This window comes from Oncorhynchus keta, chromosome 26 (genome assembly GCF_023373465.1).
Source record: "Oncorhynchus keta strain PuntledgeMale-10-30-2019 chromosome 26, Oket_V2, whole genome shotgun sequence".
In the NCBI taxonomy this organism is placed as follows: domain Eukaryota; kingdom Metazoa; phylum Chordata; class Actinopteri; order Salmoniformes; family Salmonidae; genus Oncorhynchus; species Oncorhynchus keta.
This window is the reverse complement of record NC_068446.1, coordinates 30,934,079-30,958,493: the sequence shown is the minus strand read 5'-3', so window position 1 is coordinate 30,958,493 and position 24,415 is coordinate 30,934,079. Positions and strand designations below refer to the sequence as shown.

The 24,415-nt window shown below is 42.9% G+C and overlaps 1 long non-coding RNA gene across 1 annotated transcript in view; it reads right to left on the bottom strand.

Moving 5' to 3' along the window:
- Positions 1 to 1,126: 1,126 nt before the first annotated feature.
- Positions 1,127 to 24,415, bottom strand: part of LOC118359245 (uncharacterized) — a 47,477-nt gene continuing 24,188 nt past the window's right edge. The window contains exons 2-3 of the long non-coding RNA XR_004820627.2: positions 4,596 to 4,778; positions 1,127 to 3,743 (exon numbers count right to left, since the gene is read on the bottom strand). This is a non-coding gene — a long non-coding RNA (uncharacterized LOC118359245). The remainder of the gene's footprint in view (positions 3,744 to 4,595; positions 4,779 to 24,415) is intronic.

The following is a 24,415-nucleotide window of genomic DNA, read 5'->3' as shown; positions in this document are numbered from 1 at the left end:
AGCACTCACGTCAGTAGCCATGAAGTGATTTGATAGGCTGGTCATGGCTCACATCAACACCATCATGCCAGAAACCCTAGATCCATTCCAATTCGCAATCTGCCCCAACAGATCCTTAGATGATGCAATCTCAATCACACTCTACACTGCCCTTTCCCACCAGGACAAAAGGAACACCTACTGTATGTGAGAATGCTTTTCATTGACTACAGCTTAGAGTTCAACACCATAGTACCCACAAAGCTCATCACTAAGCTAGGGACCCTGGGACTAAACACCTCCATCTGCAATTTTATCCTGGACTTCCTGATGTGCCACCCCCAGGTGGTAAGGGTAGGCAAAAACACATCTGTCACGCTGATCCTCAATACTGAGGCCCCTCAGGGGTGCGTGCTTAGTCCCCCTCCTGTACTCCCTGTTCACCAACGACTGCATGGCCAAGCACAACTCCAATACCATCATTAAGATTGTTGACGACACAACAGTAGGCCTGATCACCGACAATGATGAGACAGCCTATAGGGAGGACGTCAGAGACCTGGCAGTGTGGTGCCAGGACAATAACCTCTCCCTCAGTGTGAGCAAGACAAAGGATCTGGTCATGGACTACAGGAAAAGGAGGGCTGAACAGGCCCGCCTTAACATCGACAGGGCTGAAGTTTCAAGTTCCTTGATTTTCACAACACCAACAAACTACCATGGTCCAAAGACACCAAGAAAGTTGTGAAGAGTGCACAACAACGCCTTTCCCTCTCAAGAGACAGAAATAATTTGGCATGGGTCGCCAGATCCTCAAAAAGTTATACAGCTGCACCATTGAGAGTATGCTGACCGGTTGAATCACTGCCTGGTATGGCAACTGCTTGGCATCTGACCATAAGACACTACAGAGGGTAGTGCTTACGGTCCAGTACATCACTGGGGGCAAGCTTCCTGACATCCAGGACCTACAGTGGGGCAAAAAGGTATTTAGTCAGCCACCAATTGTGCACGTTCTCCCACTTAAAAAGATGAGAGAGGCCTGTAATTTTCATCATAGGTTCACTTCAACTATGACAGACAAAATTAGAGAAAAAGAAATCCAGAAAATCACATTGTAGGATTTTTAATGAATTTATTTGCAAATTATGGTGGTACTGATGGTACTTACAGATACATTTTTAAAAAATATTTTTATTTTTTATTTTGTGGGCTAAAGAGATGAGGTAGTCATTCAAAAGTAATGTTAAACACTATAGTTGCAGAGTCCATGCAACGTATTATGTAACTTGTTTACCACATTTTTACTCCTGAATTTATTTAAGCTTGCCATAACAAAGAGGTTGAATACTTTTCGACTCAATACATTTCAGCTTTTCATTTTTAATGAGGAAAAATGTCTTAAAACATAATTCAACTCTGACATTATGGGGTATTGTGTGTAGGCCAGTGACACAATATCGAAATGTAATCCATTTTAAATTCAGGCTGTAACGTAACTAAATGTGGAAAAGGTTAAGGGGTGTGAATACTTTCTGAAGACACTGTAGCCTATCAGAGTGATGTACGCACTGTTCGCTGTGTGCCAGTTTTCGTAAACAATACATTTTGCCCACATCTGGTCCACACACATACCAACACAAACTGTGCATGTCACTAACAACTACAAATCCATAGATTATCTGAAGCACAATGGCATAGACATGTACACATATGAGTGCTCACACAGACACCGCACTCACACACTTGCATGTTCACATACAAACGTCCTCCATACAGAAAAAGACACACAGACACACAGCCATAATCTCACAGCCCTAATCTCACAGTTTTCTTCTCCTACTTTTCAAAATAGTAATACGTAAGTGCACCCATTCTCACACCCACACAGATTCCTAGGAGGAAACTCCATCTCCTCCTTTCAACTGCAATAAAATCCAGGGCCAAGGGAGATGAAAGCTTTCAGCTCCGGTCAATGTGGAATCCCCTAGGGAATTATTGGTTTATAAGCACTTGTATAATTTCAATTTGAGGGAAAGTCCTGATACAGCACCTTCAAAATCCAACAGCAATATGTATATAAACAATACCATTGGATCAAGTAAATTGCCATTTGCTGAAAGAGAAAAGATATCACTTAGGGTAAACAATGACAATAAATTAAGATAAATTCCAGCGGCGCTATTATCTGAGGATAGCACCTCCGTAAACAAAGAGAGAGACCATATTTCAACCCTGCAGGCGCGACACAAAACGCAGAAATAAAAATATCATTCATGCCTTACCTTTGACGAGCTTCTTTTGTTGGCACTCCAATATGTCCCATAAACATCACAAATGGTCCTTTTGTTCGATTAATTCCGTCAATATATATCCAAAATGTCCATATATTTGGCGCGTTTGATCCAGAAAAACACCGGTTCCAACTCGCGCAACGTGACTACCAAATATCTCAAAAGTTACCTGTAAACTTTGCCAAAACATTTCAAACTACTTTTGTTATACAACTATAGATATTTTTTTGCGTAAATAATCGATAAAACTGAAGACGGGATTATCTGTGTTCAATACAAGAGCAAAACAAACTGAAGCTAGCTTTCTGGTCACGCGCCTCTATCTAACAGTACACTTCAAGTGACCCTCGTTCAAGATGGCCGTACTTCTTCATTACACAAAGGAATAACCTCAACTAATTTCTAAAGACTGTTGACATCCAGTGTAAGCGATAGGATGAAAGACCATTGAAAAGAGAGTGACCTCCCCCAAAAAATCCCCCCAAAAATCTGAATGGTATGTCCTCTGGGTTTCACCTGCTAAATAAGTTCTGTTATACTCACAGACATGATTCAAACAGTTTAGAAACTTCAGAGTGTTTTCTATCCAAATATACTAATAATATGCATATCTTATCTTCTGGGGATAAGTATCAGGCAGTTGAATTTTTGCATGCATTTCATCCGGACTTGAAAATACTGCCCCCTGTCACCAAGAAGTTAAAACCTGGAATTACTGAAGAAATTGAGCTTTCTCCAAAGAAACATGACCAACACAGTTATTTAAAATTCCGCAAGCCCCACCCCACTTGGTTACTGTTGCAACCACAGATAACTTTCTCATGGGAAGTCCAATTCCCCCTTCTAACCACTGGCGAAATCACTTCACAGTGATTTCAAACTTTTTAATACACAAATTTAAACACAGACTACCCCTTGCTAATCAGGATACTTTCTGTTGTACTGTGGTGGACTGTCATTACAATTGGTTCATGGGAACCTGGTAAAATTAAGGTTGTAGTGTGGCTAGCTCTGAATGCACTGTCCGCATGCAGCCAAAGTTACTCACTACTTTTGGAGCTAACTAGTGCTCTCAAATTGTATCCTGATGTCGACAGCAGATGAAAGTTGGATTCATGCCTCCCTAGTGGCTCAGCGGTCTAAGGGACTGCATTGCAGTGCTTGAGGCGTCACTACAGACTTGGGTTTGATCCCAGGCTGTGTCACAACTGCCATGACCAGGAGTCCCATAGGGTGGTGTACAATTGGCCCAGCGTCGTCCGGGATAGCAGAGGGTTTGGCTGGGGGGGCTTTACTTGGCTCATCATGCTCTAGCGACTCCTTGTTGCGGGCTGGGCAGCCTGCTGGCTGACTTCGGTCATCAGTTGAACTGCATTTCCTCCGATACGTTGGTCGGGCGGGTGTAAAGGAGTGCTGTTTGGCGGGCCATGTTTTGGAGGACGCGTGACTTGACCTTTGCCTCTCCCAAGCCTGGAGAGGCGAAGAAAAAAACAGAAAATAAATAATTAATACGTTCTATTCATAACATGGCTAACTTAGCTAGCTAACATACATTTAGAAAAAAACAAGTTATATTGACGGGCTAGCTAGCGTTAGCAATGTCGGGTGGTCAATAAGACTGAGAGCAAGCTACCCAGCTGAGCTATCAAACAATGTATCAAAAGTATAATTTTGATTCTAAAAATACTCTCATCAACAGGCTCTGTATTTCAAGAATCACTGAAGCAAGTACTCCTGGTTCACTGTTCAATTATTTTGCAGTTTAAACAATTCTTCTTTGGATGAAAACGGTCTGTTTTTGTAATGCCCTCAATGGTTTTCATGTGTTTCAAAATTGTGTTTCAAGTTAACCAAAATTCTGGGGCGGGGCTTAGCGAAGGGTCCTTTTAAAAGACACTAACTCTTCTGTCAAGCCGTCATCACTAATGAACAGTTATGTGACACAGTTGCACAAGAGAAGGTGGACGTGCTCATTTAGGATTTTGCTAACATGATTATGTAACAGAGCAACAAAGATGTCAGAAGTGACACTACAGTGAGACTCTGTACACACTGCAATGTCCTTCACATGTTTGCTGGTTAGCATGGCAGTTACGTGGTCTATTACGTACTTATATAACAGAATCAGTGCCTAACTGTCTGACCCTCTTGGTTGCACTACGTGATCATTTTACAGCCAAAACTGTGAAGTTTGTGTGCCAGGGCTAGGCTGGGGCTTGGACTGTCTGGCTTTTGGTATTGTACCTCTGCTTGTTCTTTACCAATTTACATGCACTGGCAGGCATTTGAGTACCACAGAGAAACAGAAAGCACAAAGCTCACGTCTGTGGTCTGCCAGGGACCACTGCCAGAGGGAGAAAATAACAGAAGAGGCCTCTCCCATCCTGGAGCTGAGGAAAAAGAGGGGATCTCTCAGGTGTACAGGCGGAATTCAGACTCCCTTCTCTGGGCTCAATCCTCTCAGATACAAGGGGGCTGGGGTGGTTGATAGGTTTGTGTTGTTTTCTGTAACAGAGCAACAGCAAGTTCAGGTTGGAAGGGCAAAAAGTTGTGGAATGTTTTTCAGCAAAGCTATGAGAGTGTTATAGGTAGCTCATATACTGTATGTGTGTATGGAGGGGTTTAGCATTACCACCTCTACCCCACTTTCTTCTCAGTTTCCCCCCACGTCTACCCAGAGCTGACACGTTTCACGGCTGCCATAAACAGGAGACACTGCCCTCAATTTCCTATGAAAGAGGCCTAAACAAGGTACAGGCAATAAAGGATACTTTCTTCCCACGCCCCCACCGCCACCCACCCCACCCCCACCCAACCACCTTCTTTCGGCGAGGAAAATGTTATTATTATTATTAGGAGAGTCCAGCTCTTTTATATTTCTTGAAAATATTTATGTAGAAGGAAAAGAGATGGAGAGAAGGTGACAGAACATGTCTAAAGTGGTCTAGTGGCCAGAGACTTCCAGAGACTTCCAGAGACTTCCAGAGAGTTGGGGTTTTCATTTATGAGGCGTCCAGGGAGAGATTTACTGGCTGCCTTTACTTATTTATTTATCTTATTTCTTTTCGCTTGTGTGTTTTTCCCTCTATGTGTTACCAGTGTATGTGAATGTTGTCAGCGCCTTTTGACTCCTTTAAAAAAGACCTAAACCAAAAACAGGGGGTTAAATACAGTCGTGCTGATGCGTGAGCCGGGTGGTTATTCGTCAATACAGCATGCCTTGTCTTGTCTGTCTCTGTATCAGGGGTTGGAACTGAAAACCAGAAAATAACACATTTTTCAAGGAACAGAAATGGAACCTAGAACAAAAGTGAAAACCGTTATGTTAAAAGCATGGGAACCGGTTAGTAACGTTCTTTTATGATCCAAGCACTTTTTTAGAGGCCCACAACAAAAGGCAACAAGGTTTTGTGCAAAGCCCTGACTGTCACTCAGAAACATATTCCAGTGTCTGCCTGCAAGCTGAAAATCGTTGCCTGTGTGTGTGTGTATTTAGGCTACCTGCCCCTCCCCCTCTGAAGCATAAACTGTACTGAGGTTACTAACTTGATTCAGAAGATAGGAAGAGAGATTATTTATTAGCTAGAGAAGAATGGATAACATTTTTACAATGCTAGTTAAGGACACTAAAGGCCAAGTTATCATGTTTCATGTTGGATTTATTAACTTCAAAAAAGTAAGACATGTTTTTAAGTCTGGTGCCACTCTGCACACACAAACTTATTAGCTAGCTAGCTCATGCTTGTTAGCTAGCTAGCTCAAAGGACATTAAAAGTTCCTCCATGCATGTCATGACAAGATGCCCAGCCCTTCAAGCCTCCTCCTCCTCAGCCCTCTCTCGCTCTCTCCCCATACACAAAATGTCAGTGGCATCTTGCGCCATAGGGTACACTTATCTGTCAAATCACACATGTAAATAACTAGCTTGCCTGTTCTATCCACACTGATTGGTGAACTAACATAATGAGCTAAATGTAAAACACTGATTCCACAGATTAAAAAAGGAACAGAAAGGAACGATATAAACCGTAACTTTTTTTTGGGGGGGTCGAACTGGTTCAGAACATTATTTTGCTGGTCGGAACAGTGGGATGAAATGATTGGAAAATAATTTTGGTTCCAGCCCCTGTTTTAGACCTACTCCAACCCTCATCAGGGCTTTGCCTGGGGGAGAGACAACTGTCTCTCGGGTGCCTGTGTGTTTTAAATTATTGTTTTAGTTTTCTGAAGTTTGTGTTTCTCTATCAGGAGATATAGGGGTGAACACTCAAATCTGACAAATTGCTGAAAATTGCCTACATGCTGTCATTCCTGTTCAGACACACTTGGCCCATCTGGTTGTGATCTGGCTACAAAGGGCTGCTACATCGAGCTCAACCCTCAGACCGGTGCCACATTTTCTCTCTGGCTGGGCTCGGTGTGAACAGAGATGTTCCTCTCTCCATGGGGGGGGAGGAAGGGGGCCGTGTTTAGGATTCTTGGCAGACGTCCCAGAGCAGAGCATTCCTGGGCGCTTCTCTTAGTTTAAGAGGAGCAGTGGGTTTTAATTGAGGGGAGATGCAGAGATTAATGCAGCTCCAGGACAGTGTAGCCAGACCCATTTCAAAGGGCTCACAATTGGAACTTTAAACACAGCAGATAAATAGATGTGAACATACATTTCCTGTGTTTTGTATCACACGCACATGGCCAAATTCAAATGATTAGTACTTCAAAAAGGCAGAGCAGCACTTTTGGAAATGAGCTCCTGCATGAGGTCCTACATGGCCCATCAAGCATCTGACTCTGCTGCTGAAGATGGGTCTGGTCAACCGTCACCTCTCTGTTTATGCAATACTTCATTTTCTTTTGTCCAAATTCCAGCTGTATGGTTTCTCAGCTTTTGTTCCTGGTACTCATTAAGCCAGATGCAACAGCCGACAAGACGAGAACTAGACAAGCTGACTGAAGATCGGGTACTCATATCAATAAGACCAGATTTGCAGTTCAACGGTAACAGTGCCTCTTTACAATGACATTGTAAACCTTTCAAACAAAGTTGTCACTTGAGCAAGGTATTGTAGCAAACAAGTTTCATTAAATACATGCACCAGAAACACAACACACTCTGTGACTTATCAGAGAAATATCAACAAGGTGGACAAGCTATTACTGAAGCAAACAGCTAACTAGCTGCTTGGCTGAATATAGAGCGTCAGTGCTATTATCACTGTTATCTGATTGCCTAAAGTGATCCGTCTCGTCGCAAGTCTTTCGTTAAGATTTGACTTGTTGAATTTTGGAAACTCCAGCAGTCAACATGAGACATTCTAAACTAGGCTTTTCAGATCAAGGTAACTTTGTTCTAAAACTGCATAAAACAGTTGAATCTTATCTATTAGATATGAACTGGGTTTAAGAGCGTAATTAAGTCTTTGGAAAACAAATTTTAAAAAAGTAAATTCAAGAAGTTCTTAAACCCATTGCTAGATGGATTTTGAGAGTTTGCATTCTAGCTACATAGCACGTGACTGATGGAGTAAATGCATAGACCAGAAGTTGTTGTCCAGCTCTCTTTTGCTCTGTCTTTCATGGCAAAAGTATCTGGACACGTGCTCGTCGAACATCTCATTCCAAAATCATGGGCATTAATATGTTAATATGGAGTTGGTCCCCCCTTTGCTGCTATAACTGCCTCCACACTTATGGGAAGACCTTCCACTAGATGTTGGAACATTGCTGTGGAGACTTGTTTCCATTTAGCCACAAGAGCATTGGTGAGGTCATGCACTGATGTTGGGCGCTTATGCCTTTGCGCGCATTTGGTGTTCCAATTCATCCCAAAGGTGTTGGGGATGAGGTCAGGACTCTGTGCAGGCCAGTCAACTTCTTCCACACCAATCTCGACAAACCATTTCTGTATGCACCACGCTTTGTGCATGGGGACATGGTCATGCAGAAACAAGAAAGGGCCTTCCTCAAACTGTTGCCACACAGTTGGAAGCACATAATCATTTAGAATGTCATTGTATGCATGTGGTGTAAAGATTTCTGCTTCAATGGAACTAAGGGGCCTAGCTCAAACCATGAAAATCAGCCCCAGACCATTATTCCTCCTCCACAAAAAACAGTTGGCATTATGTATTCGGCTTGGTAGCGTTCTCTTGGTATCTGGCAAACCCAGATTTGTCTGTCGGACTGCCAGATGGTGAAGGGTGATTTCATCACTCCAGAGAAGGCGTTTCCACTACTCCAGAGCCCAATGGCGGTAAGCTTTACACCACTCCAGCCGACGCTTGGCAATGCGCATGTGATCTTAGTCTTGTGTGTGGCTGTTCGGCCACGGAAACCCATTTCATGAAGCTCCTGACGAACAGGTCTTGTGCTGACGTTGCTTCCAGAGGCAGTTTGGAACTTGCTAGTGAGTGTTGCAACCAAGGACAGATGATTTTTAAGCGCTATGCGCTTCAGCACTCGCAGTCTCGTTCTGTGAGCTTGTGTGGCCTACCACTTTGCGGCTGAGCCATTCTACTGCCAATGTTTCCCTGTGGAGATTGCATGGCGGTGTGCTCAATTTTATGCACCTGTCAGCAACGGGTTTGGCTGAAATAGCCAAATCTACTAAATTGAAGGGGTGTCCACATACATTTGTGCATGTGGGGAGAGAGGTCATAGGTGAATAGTTGGGAGTGTCACACGTAGCTGAGCTGTTGGAGAGAGGAAAACTGAAAGCACAGCTGCAGACTCTCAAATTGCCTCTGCCACAGTTTCCTGCCCTGTTCACTGCCAGGCCAGGCGAGATTCTGGCCTCTTAATCGCACCAACCCCCAACAAAAAAATCCATTATGTCACCACCATGTTCCTTTTTTTTTTTTTTTGTCTCTCCACCCATTCATTCATTCCCATTGTTTTTAAATATTAACAGGTGGAGCGAGGGATAGGGAATCCATTTGGCCAGTCTTTTCCATCCTCTTCTATCACATCTGCTTCAGTTTTCACTTCCCCCTGTGTGTTTGTCTATGTGTATTTGTGTTTCTTCCCCCCGTTTCCCTTTGGAGGAGAGAGGCGAGGAGTGATCAGTGGGGGTTTGATGCCGTTGGCCCCTGCCCTGACTTTCCAGAGCACTTGAGCCCAGGCAATTACACAGTGCTCCTAGCAGCCTGCTATTATAATGTATTGCCCCAGTCTGGAAGAGGATTTGGTGGAACTGGAAAAGTTTTGCACATAATCTCACTCCCCAGATTGTAAACATGTGTTATCATACAGAGGGGTACCGGGGGTGGTGTTCGATACAACGCTAAAAAATAAATAGAATTATTAGACATACATTAATTGATTATATAGTTTATTAATGTTGTTACTCTCAGTGGTAGCCAATCTGAACTCTAAACATTCACAGTAATTGGTTGTAATCTCGAATTCATCACTGCTTTGAATTAGTTGGACAGGGGTTGTATGGCAGGGTAGGCAATCTCTGAGTACCCAGGGAGAGATGGAGGAGAGGGGGAGAGGCCTAGCCTAACCATCTGAGCAAACCTGGAGCTCATTTATCATGGTGATTGGCAGCTCCTCTCCTTATTTTCCATCTGAGAAATGAGCACATGTGGTGTACAAGAAGAGGGGGGCAGGGGAGATGATGTTGCCTTTATCCCTGCAATCACCGCCATTAAGTAAAAGAGTCCAGGTGAAGAAAAATACATTTAAACATCAACATCACGTGCCGAATACAACAGGTGGACCTTCCAGTGCAATGCTTACTTACAAATGCAGTTTAATGAAAATAGAGTAAAGAAAATATTTTCAATAAACAAGTAAAATATCTCAAATCTAAAAAAGTAACACAATAAAATAACAATAATGAGGCTATATACATGGGGTACCTGTATTGACTCAATGTGCGGGGTACAGGTTAGTTGAGGTCATTTTGAACATATAAAGTTAAAGTCGGAAGTTTACATACACTTAGGTTGGGAATCATTGAAACTCGTTTTTCAACCACTCTACAAATTTCTTGTTAAACTATTGTTTTGGCAAGTCGGTTAGGACATCTACTTCGTGCATGACACAAGTCATTTTTCACAACAATTGTTTACATACATGTTATTTTACTGTATCCCAATTCCAGTGGGTCTGAAGTTTACATACACTAAGTTGACTGTGCATTTGAACAGCTTGGAAAATTCCAGAAAATAATGTCATGGCTTTAGAAGCTTCTGATAGGCTAATTGACATAATTTGAGTCAATTGGAGGTGTAACTGTGGATATATTTCAGGGCCTACCTTCACATTCAGTGCCTCTATGCTTGACATCATGGGAAAATCAAAAGAAATCAGCCAAGACCTCAGACAAAAACTTTAGACCTCCACAAGTCTAGTTCATCCTTGGGAGCAATTTCCAAATGCCTGAAGGTACCACGTACATCTGTACGAACAATAGTACGCAAGTATAAACACTATGGGACCACGCAGCCGTCATACCGCTCAGGAAGTAGACACGTTCTGTCTCCTAGAGATTAACGTACTTTGGTGCAAAAAGTGCAAATCAATCCCAGAACAACAGCAAAGGACCTTGTGAAGATACTGGACGAAACAGGTACAAAATTATCTATATCCACAGTAAAATTAGTCTTATATCGACATAACCTGAAAGGCCACTATATATGCCATTTAGCTGACGCTTTTATCCAAAGCGACTTACAGTCATGTGTGCATACATTCTACGTATGGGTGGTCTACCAACTGAGCCACAGAAGGACCATAGGCCACTCAGCAAGGAAGAAGCCACTGCACCAAAACCACCATTAAAAAAAAGCCAGACTACGGTTTACAACTGCACATGGGGACAACGATCATTCTTGTTTGGAAAAATGTCCCCTGGTCTGATGAAACAAATATATAACTGTTTGGCCATAATGACCATTGTTATGTTTGGAGGAAAAAGGGGAATGCTTGCAAGCCGAAGAACATCATCCCAACCGTGAAGGCCGGCGGTGGCAGCATCATGTTGTGGGGGTGCTTTGCTGCAGGAGGGACTGGTGCACTTCACAGAATAGCATCATGGCGTCATGAGGAAGGAAAATTATGTGGATATATTAAAGCAACTTCTCAAGACATCAGTCTGAAAGTTAAAGCTTGGTTGCGAATGGGTATTCCAAATGAACAATGACCCCAAGCATACTTCCAAATTGGCTTAACTTCTTGAACCTCCGGGGGCAGTATTTCATTTTTGGATGATATTTTGTCACGAAAAGATGCTAGACTATGCATATAATTGACAGCTTTGGAAAGAAAACACTCTGATGTTTCCAAAACTGCAAAGATATTGTCTGTGAGTGCCACAGAACTAATGCTACAGGCGAAACCAAGATGAAATTTCATACAGGAAGTGAGCCAGATTTTGAATGCGCTGTGTTCCAATGTCTCCTTATATGGCTGTGAATGTGCAAGGAATGAGCCTACACTTTCTGTCGTTTCCCCAAGGTGTCTGCAGCATTGTGACGTATTTGTAGGCATATCATTGGAAAATTGACCATAAGAGACTACATTTACCAGGTGTCCGCTCGGTGTCCTCCGTCGAAACTATTGCGTAATCTCCAGGTGCGTGCATTTTTCCATTTTGTTCAGAGGAGAAACCAAACTGCCACAAGTGATTTATCATCGAATAGATATGTGAAAAACACCTTAAGGATTGATTCTAAACAATGTTTGCCATGTTTCTGTCGATATTATGGAGTTAATTTGGAAAAAAGTTTGCCGTTGTAATGACTGAATTTTCAGGGGGTTTTCTTAGCCAAACGTGATGAACAAAACGGAGCGATTTCTCCTACACAAATAATATTTTTGGAAAAACTGAACATTTGCTATCTAACTGAGAGTCTCCTCATTGAAAACATCAAAGGTAAATTATTTTATTTGAATGCTTTTCTTGTTTTTGTGAAAATGTTGCCTGCTGAATGCTAGGCTTAATGCTATGCTAGCTATCAATACTGTTACACAAATGCTTGTGTAGCTATGGTTGAAAAGCATTTTTTGAAAATCTGAGATGACAGTGTTGTTAACAAAAGGCTAAGCTTGTGAGCCAATATATTTATTTCATTTCATTTGCGATTTTCATGAATAGTTAACATTGCGTTATGGTAATGAGCTTGAGGCTATAATTACGCTCCCGGATACGGGATTGCTCGTCGCAACAGGTTAAGGACAACAAAGTCAAGGTATTGGAGTGGCCATCACAAAGCACTGACCTCAATCCTATAGAACATTTGTGGGCAGAACTGAAAAAGCATGTGCGAGCAAGGAGGCCTACAAACCTGACTCAGTTACACCTGCTCTGTTAGGAGGAATGGGCCAAAATTCACCCAACATATTGTGGGAAGCTTGTTGAAGGCTACCCAAAACGTTTGACCCAAGTTAAACAATTTAAAGGCAATGATACCAAATAATTAGTGTGTGTAAACTTCTGACCCGCTGGGAATGTGATGAAAGAAATAAAAGCTTAAATAATACCTTATCTCTACTATTATTCTGACATTTCACCTTCTTAAAATAAAGTGATGATCCTAGCTGACCTAAAACAGGGAATTTTTACTGGGATTAAATGTCAGGAATTGTGAAACTGAGTTTAAATGTATTTGGTTAAGGTGTATGTAAACTTCCGACTTCAACTGTATAAGTGTCCGGATTAGTGTTCCACTCCTTGAAAGCAGCAGCTCTAGCCTTTAGCTCGGTGTGGATGTTGCCTGTAATCCATGGCTTCTGGTTGGGATATGTACGTATGGTCACTGTGGGGACTACGTTTTCGATGCACTTATTGATGAAGCCGGTGACTGAGGTGGTATACTCCGCAATGCCATTTGATGAATCCCAGAACATATTCCAGTCTGTGCTAGCAAATCAGTCCTATAGTGTAAGCATCCGTATCATCTGACCACTTCCGTATTGAGCGAGTCACTGGTACTTCCTGCTTTTAGTTCTTGCTTGTAAGCAGGAATCAGGAGGATAGAATTATGGTCAGGCTTTCCAAATGGAGGGCAAGGCAGAGCTTTGTGTGTGAAGTAAAGGTGGTCTAGAGATTTTATTATTATTTTTATTTTTTCCCCTCTGGTTGCACATGTAACATACTGGTAGAAATGAGGTGAAACAGATTTAAGTTTGCCTGCATTGAAGTCCTTGTTTGCTTATGGCCTTATACAGCTCGTTGAGTGCGGTCTTAGTGCCAGTGTTGGTTTGTGGTGGTAAATAGACGACTATGAAAAATATAGTAGAACTTGGTAGATCGTGTGGTCTACAGCTTATTATGAGGTACTCTACCTCAGGCGAGCAATACCTCGAGACTACCTTAATATTAGACATCGCACACCAGCTGTTATTGTAAAATAGACACACACCCACACCCCACATCTTACCAGACGTAGCTGTTCTGTCCAGCTGATGCACGGAAAACCCATCCAACTGTATATTATCTGCGTCATTGTTCAGCCACGACTCGGTGAAACTTAAGATATTGCAGTTTTTAATGTCCCGTTGGTAGGATAGTCTCGAACGGAGCTCATCCAGTTTATTCTCCAGTGATTGCATGTTGGCTAATAGAACGGATGGTAGAGGCGGGTTACCCACTCGCCGACGAATTCTCACAAGTCACCCTGATATCCGCCCCCTGTATTTCCTTATTTTTTTCGTGCGAATGACAGGGATTTGTGCCTTGTCTGGGAGCTAGATTATATCCTTTGCGTCCAACTAATTTAAGAAAAAATCTTCTTCCTGTTTGAGGTGAGTAATCTCTGTTCGAATATCAACATTATATATGAAAAATAGAATACAAACCATGCGAAAAAACATACCAAATAGCACAATTGGTTAGGAGCTCCAAAAACAGCAGCCATCCCCTCTGGCGCCATTCTGACATACTCCTCATGTCCTATCCTCCCCGGTCCAGACTGGGAGCTGCTGTAGCAGGAATACTCCACACAGACTCAAGTGAGTTTACAGCTGAAGAAAAATCAGTCCATCAAAATATTTTATATGCTGTCCCAGACCCATTATAAAAAGGAAGCAATGTGGCCCATCTTTTAGGTTCGAGACAATTTATGTTTTGTATTGACAAAGTGCCCTGGGCTGCCATAAAGAAGGCACCAGGAGAGAGAGGGTAGAAGAAAAATAAATCACAGAGAGCGCAGTGCTACGTGAAAATGCAATTTTCAAAGCAATATGGAAAACAGCAGACAGAGATGGATGTCCTTACTTCCTCCCTCTATAGAGAATGACTGGTACTGAATCTCCCAGATGGTTATGTACTGTAACTATACATGGACCGCATTGCGCAATCCACTTTTGATGCCAAAAACTTGGGAGTGTTGTGGCAGTGTGCACTTAACCGGAGCATGCATAAACTGGAAAACTGTGGTGCGTTTAAACAGACTTTATCCACAGTGCCTGGTTGCAGGCCCGGTCCTTGAAATTCTGCTGCCATAGGCGAGACAATAAATTGCCGCCCCCAACTATCCCCTCGTAACCTACAATTGTGCACAGCAGGGGTCTACAATAGGTTTGGCCTTGGGCCAATGCTTTTCACAACTAATCGTCAGCGGGCCAGAACTCAATTAGCATAGTAGCTGCCCAATTTGTAGGCCTATGCTAAACATTTTAAACACAATTTCTAACATATGGTTAGTAGGCTGTATAATCAACTAAATGTCAAAAACATTACCTAATATATTCGATGTGATTACTTACACTGATAAAGTCCCCAATGTCTCTATTAAACAAGTTTTTATATTTATTTGTGTGTTGCTTCAATTTTTTTTATTTGATTGAGGGAAAATTGCTTGCAATCCAGAGAATTTTGCTCTCAAAAAGACTCAAAAGAAAGGTGGATAATAAAAATATAATTTTCAGGGAAGAATGGACAGGGAAATATGCATTCTTGTTAGTGAAATGGTCACTGTTTGCAAGATTTCCTTATGAATCTAAGCATGGCACTTTCAAAACGTACCTTTCCAACCAGACAGAGGCTCTAACAATGCAGAAAAATGTAAGCTTCAACTGCTGGCTACATATGTTGCATAATATAAAACATTTTCCATTAGTCCAGTGTTGATATAGTCCCAAAATGTTTTGCATGTTAGCAGTCAAGTTTTCAAGATATTGGACTTCCACCAAGAAGCAAAGTGTCACCGGCCACACCATCATGAGGATGAGTTTTGCATCATGATGAGGATGTGGCAAGTGACACTTTGCTTCTTGAATGTCCAAACAACTTGACTGCTGACATGCAAAACATTGTGAGACTGTATCAACAGCAGATTAATTAAAAAAATACCAAAGGATCAATTTTGAGTTAAGTTTTCCTTTAACCCAACAACAGAAGTGCTTTCCTAAAAGTTGCCTGGGTTCAAACATCTCTTTTCAGAAAGTGAAAAGCTCAATTTTAATAGTGACAGAACAGCAAACGCCCATTTTTTGTCTCATCGAATATTAAAGGCCGCAGCTCAGCGTCAGAATGTCATTGAGACTAACCATTATATCCCCATATGCATTGTAGTCACTTCTTTCACATGTATTTTAAGGCTTGTTTTTAGCATTAAGGCATCACAGAGTTAAGCATTGTTAGCCATTCAAATGAGTGGATTCGGCTATTTCAGCCACACACGTTGCTGACAGATGTATAAATCGATCACACAGCCATGCAATTTCCATAGACAAACAATGGCAGTAGAATGGCATTAGCTCAGTGGCTTTCAACATGGCTCCGTCACAGGATATGGCTCCGTCACACACTTTTCCAACAAGTCAGTTCGTAAAATTTCTGACCGTCTAGAGCTGCCCCGGTCAATTGTATGTGCTGTTATTGTGAAGCGGAAACATGTAGGAGCAACAACGGCTCATCCGCGAGGTGGTAGGCCACACAAGCTCACAGAACGGGAATGCAGAGTGCTGAAGCATGTAGCGCGTAAAAATTGTCTGTCCTCGGTTGCAACACTCACTAACAAGTTCCAAACTGCCTCTGGAAGCAATGACAGCACAATAACTGTTCGTCAGGACCTTCAGGAAATGGGTTTCCATGGCCGAGTAGCTGCACACAAGCCTAAGATCACCATGTGCAATGCAAAGCGTCGGCTGGAGGGGTGTAAAACTTGCAGTTATTGGACTATCGATCAGTGTAAATGCATTCTCTGGAGTGATGAATCATGCTTCACCATCTGGCAGTCCGATGGACAAATTTGGGTTTGGCGGATGCCAGGAGAACGCTACCTGCCCCAATGCGTAGTGCAAACTGTAAAGTTTGGTGGAGGAGGAATAATGGTCTGGAGCTGTTTTTAGTTGTTAGCCCCTTAGTTCCAGTGAAGGGAAATTTTAATGCTACAGCATACAATGACGTTCTAGATGGTTCTGTACTTCCAACTTTGTGGCAACAGTTTGGGGAAGGCCCTTTCCTGTTTCTGCATGACAACGCCCCCGTGCACAAAGCGAGGTCCATACAGAAATGGTTTGTCGAGCTTCGCGTGGAAGAAGTTGACTGGCCTGCACAGAGTCCTGACCTCAACCCCACTGAACACCTTTGGGATGAATTGGAATGCTGACAGCGAGCTAGGCCTAATCACCCAACATTAGTGGCTCACTCACGCTCTTGTGGCATTCCAAGTTCCCGCAGCAATGTTCCAACATCTAGTGGAAAGCCTTCCCATAAGAGTGGAGGCTGTTACTGTGGCAAAGGGGGACCCAACTCCATGTGAATGCCCATGATTTTGGAATGAGATGTTCAATGAGCAGGTGTCCACATACCTTTGGTCATGTAGTGTATTTAAGGAGTGCATGGTGACAGTATTGGAGGATTTGGCTATACCGACAAATCTATGGATAGCATAATCAAGTCTGTCAAACAGGTAGGACTACCTCTTATGTTTTGGATAGGAAGAAATAGGCTCCAACAAAGCCCTCGTTGTTAATGAAGTCGAATTCAAATGAAGACAATTGTTAAAAAAAAACAATTCAGCAGCGTTTGCCGTCCACCTCTGTATGATTATGCCGCGTCCACTCCAAAGATGATGTCTACCCACTGCCTTTTAGTTGCCTGTCTCTTGCACTCTCTCTTCTCATTCATTTAAGTTAATGATGTTAAAAGTGTCTGTCTCATGACATTGTAATACATTTGGTCTCCAGTCTGTGGGCAACAGAAAAAACACTACTCTTTCTTTGTAGCCTAAATTATTTATGTAAAATTAATTTCACGACAGGGTCCTGGGTGGTGCAACGGTCAGAAGCACTGCAGTGCTGAGGCTCCACTACAAGTGTGGGATTAGATCCCAGGCTGTGTCACAACCGGCCATGACCAGGAGCCCAATAGGACGGCACACAATTGGCCCAGCGCCCTCCGGGGTAGGGGAGGGTTTGGCCAGTGTGGCTTTCCTCGGCTCATCGTGCTCTAGCGACTCCTTATGACAGGGCTGGGCACCTGCAAGCTGACTTCGGTCAACAGTCAAACAGTATTTTCTCCGACACATTGGTAAAACTAACATCTGGGTTAAGAGAGCAGTGTGATAGGAAGTAGGTGGCTATGGCGGGTCATGTTTCGGAGGTCTCATGATTCGACCTTCACCTCTTCCGAGCCTATTGAGGAGTTGCAGAGATAAGCCAATGGACCTGATTCAGGGAGAAAATGGGGTAAAAAAATAAGCTTGTGCCCATACCAACCTGAACACACCAGGGTTGGGCCTGGTTAGTACTGGGATGGGAGACCGCCTAAGAATACCGGGTGTCGTAACCCCCCCCCCCCCCCAAAAAAAAGACCCTGGAGAGGCACACAAGCTAAATATTCTAATCCTGCCTAATAGTTGGGCCGGCCCTGCCTGATTGTACAGTCAATCTGTTGTTGTCTGGTCAAACAATAAACATGACAACAACAGAGCACTGTAGGATAATGGATAATACAGATCTGGCTACCATGCTATAGAGCAGTGTCCTTGTCCTAATAGAAACAGCTCAGTCCAGCTCAGTCCGAGGTCTTTGATTCTCAGAGGGTGTAAGTAAGTGGCACCAGGAATACTCTCTCTCCACTTAATGCTCCCCTGGCTCTCATTTACATAACCTAGAATATGTCCTGACAGCCAGGGGATGTTTTTGATTTGTTGAAGCCCCTGTTGAAAGAGGGGGATGTTCAGAACCAAGGCTGCTGCTCTTGCCTTCTCCACACGGCACCTAATACACATGCCAACTTGGATACCATGTTGGGTGATGACAAGGAATTATCGAGAGCACAACTGAGAGGGTCAGGGAAGGAAGATTTGTGTGTTTTTGCCTGGGAATGTGTGTAATTCATAATGAATACAAGGAATACATAGGCAGTCCTTTACCAGGGTCTGTAAAGGGCTACAAGCAGCAAACCGCAAACCAAACCAAATAAAAGTATTTATTATACATTGCCACTTCTTATGAGCCAAATTGCATGGCCAGGGTATGATCCATTCAATTTTCTGATCCCATTCTAGGATTTCACATACATTCTAAACAATAGGAATGCTGTTCTTAAGGCCAGAGCTAGCTTACCCCACCCCCATTCTATCAGAGCCCGCCTGACACCTGCTGTGTGCAGTGAGAGCAAGGAACAACTGGAGGCATGGTGTGTGTGTGTGTGTTTCTGTATGGATGTGTGCAAGTTTGTAAAACAATGTGTGAGTGTGTGTGACAGGAGGGCGGCAAACACACATTGGCATGGGCCCTGCTCCTTTTAACCCTCTCGCATGCCAATCTGTCTCCAGCGGGGATATGTGTGACAAAATATCTCTACCTTGGCAGATATGAAAAAGATTCATGGACCAGTAAGGCCAAGACATTATATGGCTCCAATAATGCCTCAAATCCAATGGTGCCATGTTGCCGAAATGTTGCTCCTTTATCTTTGGAAAAAATACATACCATGTATCGCCAAACCATCACACTATCATTGGTCTCTCACACTATTTTGTTGATGGGGTCATTTACAAGTGTGTGATGTGTGTGTGTGTGTTTTAGAATGTGTCTATGAAAACAGAAAATGGACATGAAAGGGGGGGATTACTTGTAGAAGTAGCAATAGATCAACTGAAACACAATTCACTCCTCCATTGAAATGAATGGTCAATGCAGCGACCTATTTGATCAGCTGCCAGACAAAAGACTTGACAGAAACTGGATGAAAAACATCAATTTAAAGGCTTTCCTCATTTCCCAAGTTTTGAAGATGCATGCTGGATTTGGTAGCCTTTAATTCTAAATGTATATTGGCTTCAATAGGGTTTCAAAGGATGTTTGCATAGATGCATTTTCTATGCTATGTAGCTCTATGCTATGTAGCTCTATGCTATGTAGCTCTGAACTATGAGTACAGTATGTACTGTAAGCATGCTACCAAACTAAAAACCACAAATGCAAAATCTACACATGTCCAACAACTCCAACTAATTCACAGCAATACAACATACTGAGAGGAACACATTTATGTTTATTTCTCTCCAGATATTCCATAGTTTTTGGATGCTTGGTCATGGAATTTGCAGGTTAACAGCTCGGGGCGTACGACTGCCTTGGTGGCACAGTCAGCATGGATTTCCTATAGAATGTTAGTCAGATTGGAGCTGAGGCCTGTCTCCCTCTCACATTCTCTCTCTCCCCTTCTCTGTCTGAGGCCTTCTGGCTGTTCTAGATCTCATAAATCAGCCGTAGCACACCCCTATACTGGAGCTACCACACACAAGCACCGTGGCAAGGTTAATAACACTCACATCACCTCGGCCTGTTTGCAACAACCAACTGATAACCAAACACATTTATGGGGCCCGTGCAGATGATGAATGATGGTGAATGGCATTCATATGCTGTCTGAGTCTGAATCATATAAAATTATTTTGAGGCGGAGTCATGACGAGACTGTGTCGCGAGAATATAGACCACCATTGACCGCTGCTTTGTTGGCGAACGTGCAGTCACTGGAGAACAAACTGGATGAGCTTTCGTTCGAGACTGTTCTATCAACGGGACCTGAAAAACTGTAATATCCTGTGTTTCTCTGAGTCATGGCTGAACAAGGACATGGATTTACAACTCGCTGGTTTAAGACCAGATGGCAGACTCTCGTAAGGCAAGAGGGGTAGGGGTGTGTCTCTTTGTTAACAACAGCTGGTGCACGATCTCTAATGTTAAGGAATTCTTGAGTTCTTTCTCGTCTGAGTTAGAATACCTCATGATAAGCTGCAGACCATATTATTCACCAAGAGATTTTTCATCTATATTTTTCATAGCTGTCTATCAACATCAACAAACTGATGCTGGCATTAAGACTGCACTCATCAACCTGTATAGGGCCATAAGGAAACAAGAAAATGCACATTCAGTGGGGGTGTTTCTCGTGGCCGGTGATTTTAATATAGGAAAACTTAAATCAGTTCTACCTCTTTTTTTACCATCATGTCACCAGTGCAACTAGAGGGGACACAACTCTAGATCACCTTTACTCCACACACAGAAATGCATACAAGGCACCTCCCTCTGCCTCCCTTTGACAAATCAGACCAAAACTCTATCCATCTGATTCCTGCTTACAAGCAAAAACTCAAACAGGAAGTACCAGTGATGCACTCAATATGGAAGTGGTCTGAAGAAGCGGATGCTAAGCTACAGGACTGTTTCGCTAGCACAGACTGGAATAAGTTCTGGGATTCATCCGATAACATTAAGGAGTTACCACATCCGTCACCGACTTCATTAATAATTGCATCGACGTCGTCATCCCCACAATGACTGCACTTACATACTCAGAAGCCATAGAGTACAGGCAACTTCCACACTGAGCTAAAGGCTACAGCTGCCGCTTTCAAGATGCAGGACATTAATCTGAATGCTTATAAGACATTCCACTACGGCATCCAACAAACCATCAAACAGACAAAGTGTCAATACAGGACTAAGATCGAATCCTACTACACCGGCTCTGACGCTCGACAGATGTGGCAGGGCTTGTTAACGATTACGATTTACAAAGGTAAACCCAGCCACGAGCTGCCCAGTGATGCAAGCCTACCAGACGGGCTAAATGCCTTCTATGCTCATTTCGAGGCAAGCAACACTGAACCCTTGCATGAGAGCACCAGCTGTTCTGGGTGACTGTATGATCTTGTTCTCCTTTGAAAATGTGAGTACGGCCTTTAAACAGGTTAACATTCACAAGGCCGCAGGGCCAGATGGAATACCAGGATGCATTCTGTCATGACTGTCCTGATCAGGTCAGGTTACAGGAGACCACAAACCTACAGATCATCTCTCAACCCCAACAGAGGAGGAGAGCTCTAGGGGTCTGAAGATGTGGGGGTTTTATGACCCCTCACGCCCATGGTAAGTCTTAGGCCACAGACAAATTCCTTTTGTCCTGTTACTATGGAGAACCAGCCTCAGAACATTAAACATGAAATAAAGGGACTGTCACGCCTTGGTCTTAGTATTTTTGTGTTTTCTTTATTTATTTGGTCAGGCCAGGGTGTGACATGGGTTATTGTGGTGTGTTTTTTGTCTCTGGGTTTTGTGGGGTGTCTTATTAGTCTATGGCTGCCTGAGGCGGTTCTCAATCAGAGTCAGGTGATTATCGTTGTCTCTGATTGGGAGCCATATTTAGGCAGCCATATTCTGTGAGTGTTTTCGTGGGTGATTGTTCCTGTCTCTGTGTAGTTGTTCACCAGACAGGCTGTATAGGTTTTCACGTTCCGTTTGTTGTTTTGTATTTATATAGTTATTTCATGTATCGTCGACTCTTCATTAAAGAACATGATTAACCACCACGTTGCATTTTGGTCCAATCCTTGTTCTACCTCTTCATCAGAGGAGGAGATAGAAGAACGCCGTTACAGGGACTTTGGAACAATGGTTTCCATCAGCCACAATGGTGGTCATGACGATAGATGGAATATAAAATGTATGTCATTTTTGATTTGTTATTAAAGGTTAATAGATGACGTTATTACGAAAACATTGTAACGTCAACAGTTTACCTAGTATATGTTTGATGTTTATACATTGTACATTGTATGGAAAATCAAAGAGAATGTTTTGGTAAAGATGAAATGTGAAGTTAGTTGTCTAAAATTGGACTTGAGTCAAATATAGACCTTGCCTCTTAACTAGGTATGCCCAGAGAATTGCCCTAAAGGCGGTTACGCCCACTTCTGACCCAAGGGTATAAAACCTGAGGGTGAAGAATTTACAGATAAGACTAAGTGACCCAAGCTGCAGCCGAGGTCTAAAAAGTCAACGAACCCAAAACGCAACACAAGTTTGAAGACAAAAAATATTTTTCTACTCAAGCTACGGATGAGTAGCTGTGTCTAAGCGGGTGAATTCAAGTCGAACCACCTAGCCTCCACTCCCCATCGAATCGTGGCATCTACACTGTTTCATTCCTATGCTGTGAGCTCTGAGCTACAGAACTGTCTGTCCTCAGAAGAGCCCTTCCAGAGCAAGGGCGAGGGAACTGACTCCTAAGCCAAAAAGGACACTGACATCGTGAAGACAACCAAAGAGTTGCGCTGGAGAAGTGCATCATTGAGCAGCCTGAATGGTCCACACGGAGAATCCACAGAGACCTTCCCCATGTAATTACATCATTATATTCTGACCCATGAGAGCGGCAGTTTGGGGCAAGGCTAGGGTTAGAATAAGCATAGCTGACAAATTCACCCAAATGTATATTTTTCTCGTGTACTTTCTCTTTTAAATCCCCATTTTGGGTAACACGTGCCATAGTGTGTTAGCCCGTTATACTAAGTTCTAATCAACAGCTTAGAATGTGTTTCTGTGTATGTATATCTTTTATCATCATTTTAGCTTTCTAGTAAATAAATACTCAACTAAGATTGGTGTGGTACGAACCTTTGTGAGACCCGGGTCCGTGCAGATTCCCGGATTATGCGACATTCAGAACGAGACTGTAGAGGTATTTGATTAATTAGCGGCTGTTGTAAAATCGATATTCTGATATTCTTCATTTGGGAAATAGAAACTGAATAAAAATTAATTTTCCCATGGTGCCCCAGGTTAATGAGTTAATAAGTGCTTGATTCAGTTAATCACGCAATTAGAAAACTTTAATCATTCGATGAGCAACAGTCGTCACATTAACTAATACAACGTCACGACAATACTCTGAGCATGCGCTGACCAGCTGGCAGGTGTCTTCACTGACATTTCCAACCTATTTTTATAATATCAACTTCTTTCAAGCAGACCACCCTAGTCTCCGTGCCCAATAATGCCAAGCTAACCTACCTAAATGAATATTGCCCCATAGCACTCACATCTATAGCCATGAAGTGCTTTGAAAGGCTTGTCATGGCTCACATCAACACCATTGTCCCAGACACCCTGGACCCACTCCAATTCGCATACCGCCCAAACAGATGACACACTCTCTATTGCACTCCACTCACCTGGACAAAATGCATACCTATATAAGAATGCTGTCATTTACTACAGCACATCATTCAACACCATAGTCCCCTCCAAGCTCATCACCAAGCTCAGGATCCTAGGACTGAACACCTCCCTCTGCAACTGGATCCTGGACTTTCTGTCGGGCCACACCCAGGTGGTGAAGGTAGGCAACAACACATCCGCCACACAAGGGAAGGCAGGTAGCCTTGTGGTTAGAGTGTTGGGCCAGTAACCGGAAGGTTGGTGGATTGAATCCCCAACCTGGCAAGGTCAAAATCTGTTGTTCTGCAACTGAACAAGGCAGTTAACCCACTGTTCCTAGGCTGACATTGTAAATAAGAATGTGTTCTTAACCACTTACCTAGTTAAATAAAGGTTAAAAAAAACACTGACCATCAACAAAGGGCCCCTTCAGGAGTGCATGCTTAGTCCACTCCTGTACTTGTTCACCCACGACTGCATGGCCACGCATGACTCCTAACCATCAAAGAGTCCACCTGAGGTAAATTCAAATGATTGATCTTGATTTGGAAAGGTACACACTTGGCTATGTAAAGTCTTATAGTTGACAGTGCATGTCAGGGAAAAAGCCAAGCTATGAGGTTGAAGGAACTGTCTGTAGAGTGCGGAGACAAGATTGTGTCGAGGCACAGATCTGGGAAAGGTACCAAAACATTTCTGAAGCATTGAAGGTCCCCAAGAACACAGTGGCC